Source organism: Helianthus annuus, chromosome 6 (assembly GCF_002127325.2).
Source record: "Helianthus annuus cultivar XRQ/B chromosome 6, HanXRQr2.0-SUNRISE, whole genome shotgun sequence".
Taxonomy (NCBI): domain Eukaryota; kingdom Viridiplantae; phylum Streptophyta; class Magnoliopsida; order Asterales; family Asteraceae; genus Helianthus; species Helianthus annuus.
The window spans coordinates 21,547,859-21,554,164 of record NC_035438.2 but is presented as its reverse complement, the minus strand read 5'-3'; the positions used below and the strand labels follow the sequence as shown (position 1 = coordinate 21,554,164).

At 32.3% G+C, this 6,306-nt stretch overlaps 1 long non-coding RNA gene across 15 annotated transcripts; it reads left to right on the top strand.

Moving 5' to 3' along the window:
* Positions 1–477: 477 nt before the first annotated feature.
* On the top strand, positions 478–5,214 carry LOC110909356. Of its 15 annotated transcripts, none has more exons than XR_004860274.1 (9): positions 559–685; positions 774–1,103; positions 1,306–1,446; positions 1,524–1,562; positions 1,688–1,761; positions 1,991–2,110; positions 2,732–2,815; positions 2,911–2,990; positions 3,093–5,214. It is a non-coding gene; the product is annotated as an uncharacterized LOC110909356 (long non-coding RNA). The 15 variants fall into 15 exon arrangements; XR_004860271.1 differs by having other exon boundaries at positions 1,847–2,110; XR_004860269.1 differs by having other exon boundaries at positions 1,688–2,110.
* Positions 5,215–6,306: the final 1,092 nt, after the last annotated feature.

The window sequence follows — 6,306 nt, the reverse complement described above, 5'->3', positions numbered from 1 at the left end:
ACAGTTTCTTACCAGTATCAACATAGGCTATAACAACCGGTTTTATGAAAACATTAATATCATCCTTTTATACGAATATTTTTAAGTTTTTTTATTTGTTTATTTTTTACTTTTAGATAATTTTCTAACTAAAGTGGGATAAATATTTTCATTTTTTTAAAGAGAATTTTTAATGCACTCATTTCTTACACCAATTTAAATGTTATGTAATGTAAGTATATACAGACCTGTGTATGTATAATTTATTTATATAATCCAATATATCTATATATATTAATAAATGAAAAGGATTTGGGCCATGTGGCAGGTGATGGTGGAACAATTTGCTGATGTGGCATGTTATGGTGAACGATTTAGGTGGGAAGCAATCTCAATGTTCCATTCTCTATTTTGGACACGGGATCCATTTTACATCGGGTCATCCATTACCGTGAATCCAGATCTAAAAATGGATCATATATATCATCTTTTCCAAACGACAAATTGTCCCTAAATCCATTTTTCTCTAATCTGGTTCTTCCTTCTTCACCGATCGATCTTCGAAAAACATAAGTATGTTAATTTCTTTTCCCTTTTTGATTTTTCTTTGTTATTGTGTTAAATACAATCTATTTCTTCCCTAAACCCTAGATGTCATCTATCGATCATATGCAATTATCTGCACTCAACCGAAAAAAACCATCTGGTAACCTTCACTTTGGTAAATGTTAACCTGTGTTATAATCTCAATTTTTTTATCTTCATTTATCCTCTTTTTTGTGAATGTTTTTCAGGTTACAGATTACTTTTTTTACTCGGTATTGCCTCTCTGCTTTCAGATCTACACAACTATGCTTCATATTTGTACTTTATTTTTCAATTCGTGTGTCTCTGTTATATAACCAGTCGATTTTAGGGTTTTAGGGCTTATTATTTTCGTTTCCATATTCTTTTGAAGATGTGTTGTTGTACGCTTTTGTGTTATGAGAATTATACCAAAATATTGTGTATTGGGATTTTAGAAGTAGAAACCCTAAATCGTGATTTCGTATAGAAAAACCCTAACCGAAACCATTGTTGCATCCTCTTTTTGAGAGAATTTATTCCAATCGATCGAAACAAAGGTATGTTTCTTTGGTTTTGATTTGTTTGTTTTATGATTCTAATCACTTTAATCATTTTTTTTTTGTTTCCTTCTTATAAAGCCTACATACTGATTCTCTACATAGTGTTTTTTGTTCTTCGGCGATTCATAATAGGTTTTGTTATGGTTTTGTAATATGTTTGGGTTGTCATTTTGTTGTTATGGTTTTGTTATGTGTTCAGGTTATCATGTTGGCATCTGAATTTATCTAGGCTGTGATTGATTCCATGATTTGTATGCTCCATTTCTCGGGTTTGAGGTTGAACTGAAGCGAAGAGAAAGGGATGGAGAATATGGTAAATGGTGCATTTGAATTTATCTAGGTAATTTCTCCTCCTTTGTTCTTGGCCACTCTAAATATTTTTGTATGTATTCAATAATTGTTTTGTGCTATTTGAAGGTTACACCCGTTCTTTTTTATTTCTTCATATCTTCAAAGGTAAACATTTAGATGGTAAACATTTAGATTTCTGGTAAAACCCTATCTTTTAGGAGGTTTCAAATAGTCCCCCTGAATCCTTTGCCGTATGTATTATGATTCGATTCTTAAACGATTTCAAAAAGATGTAAGTTCAACAATGGAAGCCTCAATGAAAAATCTCCTTCTCAAGCAAATCTCCTTCAGAAATAGATCAGAGGTCCTTGTTTCTTTCAATCAATTCTAAGGTTATGAAGTCGATATACTTTCATCCGATTATGATTGGTGCTTTTTTTTTCTTATAGATCTTTTTAAGCATCCACCATTTTTGTTGACAAAAACAATTGGTTTGAAAGGAGCCTCACAGTTATTAGACTGCTTATACGTTATAGTATGGTTATTTTGTTTATTTTTGTTTTGAATTTTGAAATATGTTTGTATAATACTAGGTTGGGATGCTGATTTTGTGGAATTTGAGATGTTAGGGTTTGTTAATTGACGAAGCGAATGGAGATTGAGCCAACAATTCCTTCGGATTTGCAGGCGACATTAGTAATACGGTTTTAAAGGTATATCATTGGCATTAATTTGCGATTTTGTTTCCCCTGTTCTTCAATTTAATATTTTCCGTATTAGTTCTTGATTTGGCTGTGTTCATACTACGGATTGCGGTCTTGCAATCAATTAATTCAAACTTTCAAACATCTCCTTAACTCAAATTTTGTATATTTATTATTCCCAACATTGCATTTTTAATATTTATTCTGTTTCAAAACTTATTAAATATATATGTTATTCCAACTTTTATACTCATTGTTCTATCTTTCTCTTGGAATGATGTTGATTGGTGCATCAATTTCAACATTTTGCTTTTTATAAGTATTTTTTAATGGTTTTTATAAGAAGCATTTATATCATGTGGTTGAGAATAAGTAATATTGTTTTAGTATCTATCTAACAAAAGGAAGTTGTGTACAAATCGGGTTGTGGTATAAACGAGGGATGTTTTCATTTTTGCGTGATTTTTTAAACTATTCGAGAACATAATTTTTTTCTAACATTAAGGATCATAGCAAGTGAAAACAATTAATTACATGAAAAAGTATAAAAACCCATCAAACAATTCTTCATTGGGATACTTTCTATGTTTTGATATATATTGTGTTGAAATTTGTTTTGTTTTCATGTAGAATTATCTAGAGGGTTTGTCATACTTGCTAAGGATTTCTCAGAGAAAGCCTTATGGATCAATGGGTAACGATGTAAAGAAAACTGTGAGTGTAATTTGTTGCCTTTTAGACATGTTAATAATGAAGAGTGACCTAATTGGCTAATTCTTTATTCTCATTTTTTTCTATTCTTTGATCAGACTGCAGCAGATGAAAAGGAATTTATTTTGGCAAGTCTGCCCGCTGATCAAAGGGAAAAAGGGTTGGCAATCTTTTTTGGGTGTGTCTATTTAATCTGCCCAAAATCAACTTTCTTAAATTTTTATTATCCTTAATAGTTTGCTTGTATATCTAAACATTGTTGGTTTGTTTTATTTCTCAGATTGATACAACTGCTATATCCCTGGCTCCCTGCATACTATAGGCAAGTATGACTACTCTGTTATTTTGTGTTATGCTGTAAAGAGTAAAGTTAAAGATTTTGTTAAATGGAAATGGGTCAAAGGGGTTGAAGGTCCCTTAGTGGTGTTTCATACTTTTCTCTATCGTAATGCCTTACGAGACGCCATATCGTTTTGCAAGTTGTCACCCTCACAACATCGTCCGGGCTTCCGTGAATGGGCCGATTTGGGTTAATACTCATCTTGACTGGGTCAGTCTTTCGTATAGGTGTAATAAAAAAGGTTAAAAAGGAAACGTGTCAAAGAGGTGACCCAAAGTGTAATAGACTGAGCTATTAGTTTTGACGATGGATTTATTAGGTAGTACGGTAAATGCCATGAAAATCTGTCTGATTAAGGTTTTAATCTATATTTTTCGTTTTTGGAACCTCAGCTATGGTTTTATTTTGTGTAAAGATAAAGGTCTTTTTTGGTTTACACTAATCTCTTTTATTTTTTCTTGGTTTTTGAGTTATTTTAGCGAAGTGGGTTCATAGACTTTTTGGGGTTTCTATGTTATACCTGATTGTAATTGTGGTAGCCCTAATTTGTTGCATTCGTTGTTTTTTCTTCCTCACTTTAGTTGATGTAGTCAAATTATTGATAGTGTTTAGGTATAGTTTGTTATATACTTTATTGATTGTGGTTGTGCACTTCTGCTACAATAACTTGGACCTGTGGTTTGTAATTCTTCATAAAAGACATTAAAAAGTATCTTTTAATAGGTAATATAATATACACACACATATATATATATATTATATATGTATATGTATAATTGGCAAACCATTGTTGTAAATTCATACTTCGTTCGTGATGTTAAGCGTTGTCTATGATGATTTATCTGAAGTGTTTTTTTCCCTTTTGGTGTGGAAAAGAAGGCTCTGTGAAATGTTGTTTTGCCCTCACATAGCAACCGGTTATTACGAAGCTATGGCAGATTTTCTTTTTCCCTCGACAGTTTATATATCCAAGGCTAATTGTTGTTTTGTTATGGTTTCAGTTGCCTATTTCGACTAACTTTTGTTTTATGAACCGAGTATTTAAGATTTACTCTATTAATTTTCATTTTGAAGAGGTTATGGTTTGTTCTAATTTAAGTGAATATGAGATTTTTACATGTCTTGGTGATACTTCTATGATGGTCATGTAAATGAGTTTGCTTTCACATTGAAACTGGTTAGTACGAAGCCATGGCAGATTTATCTTTTTTTCTTTGACGAATTACATATTTAAGCATGATTATTGTATTATTATTATGGTTTCAATTTTGCCTATTTCAACGTCCTTTGTGTTGATTCAAGTGACTCTTTAACCTTTCTGTTTTAACTTTCATTTTGGAGGGGGTAGGATGGTGGCTCATAGTCGTCTATTTTTAATTTATTTAGGCCACCTTTGGAGCTAATTAAATTTACATTTTCATACATCCTTTATGTTTCCAATTACTCTTATGATAATCTATAATTTCTTTTATCCTTTACTCTATTAGTAGTATATTTGTGGCTGCAGGGACAAGAGATGTTTCATTCATCTTATAAGGTACACTCTTAACGAAATTTGTTGTTTTGTCGTCGTATTTTAATCATGGATACAAATAAACTAACAATTAATGGAACAGTTTTCATTTTTTTTATGTATACAAGTTATGATGTCTCTTTTTTGTGTTTTTATGCAACATGGAACAAAATATGAGTTCGCAAACTGACGACCAGGTGCCTACAGTGAATGACCTTCTACAAAAGCTCCAAGGTTTGGTTATCGAGATCGGTGAAAGGCGAATACAAATAAAACGGAGGGTCGACAAGTTGGAAGAGGCATCACATAGTAATCAAATTGAAATTTCCAACCTCATTCGTGAGAATTGTGATGCAACTCCTATGTTCGTAAGATGGTCAATTAATTGGAAGAGACAACTGAAGAACTTTTAATTTTGTTTAAGTAATGCTTTGCCTCAATTGATAGAATCTTGGATTTAATTTTGATGTTTTTTTTTTGTTGTTAAAATTACAAATGAATCTCAGACATTTGCCTCAATCGATAGAATCTTGAATTTAATTTTGATGGTTTTATTTTGTTAAAATTATAAATGAATATCAGACATTTGAGGGGGTTATATTATATGTTAAATTTATTGGAACGATGCTCTTCGTGAGCTTTTTTAGCTGCGAAATATTGTAAGCATCTTTTACTCGACACAAGATGCTTCCCTTATATGATCAAAAACTGTGAAAATGTCAGAAGTTAAGGCAGAAAGATTATTTTAATTGATTGCTCTCTGGGCTTAAAAATAAGGTTTATATATCGACAATATTTTGAGTTTGTCAATAAGTAACTTATGTAATATGTAACTTTGTTTATTATTTATACACTTTGTGATAATGTAGATTAAATTTTCCGACCCGCGAAGTTCGCGGGTGATAACCTAGTATAACTATAAAACTGAATTAGTCATGAAAGTTTCATTGCTTTTACCGAAAACTTTATATTTTCACCTAATACAATTTCAAATAAAATATCATTTTATGATTAAATATATACATTTTGATTACAATCTCACCAAATTCATAGTTATTTATTGGCTTCTAGCTGGATTTCATGATCTAGTATATTTTGAATTAATTTTCTATTTTTAAAAACCATGTGCCCCGTGCCTTATTATGTGAACTAAAACCACTTAAAAAACCACTCACCCCCTATCCACCTGTTAATCTTCCCAGTTCTCACCATTTTTCTATATCTTGATACTGTCACTTTACACTCACTCACCTGCAGCTCCTTCACAACACTGCAACCGTGCCATCATCCCTACTCCCTCACCGGAACATACCTTAACGGTCATCACCAAGGCATCTCTAGCCCCCAACTCCTTCCATCTTTATTTAACGATTTCTTTCACCTACAACCGACATTAACATGTTCCGGCTACATAAATGACTTTCCGGTGACCCTTTAGGGTTCCAGCAAGTTGGTTAAGAAAGGGGACGCGACACGTCGTTTGCCAGTGAAACCACCGCTGCACCAAACAGTGTTTCTCTAGATCTCTTTAAAAGAGGGGATCAAAGATGGTGGAGATGGAATTAGCAAAGATGGGTGGTATTAGCATAGAGAAGGGAAATGGATGGTGGAGTGTTGATGTGGACCAATCAACACAGATGA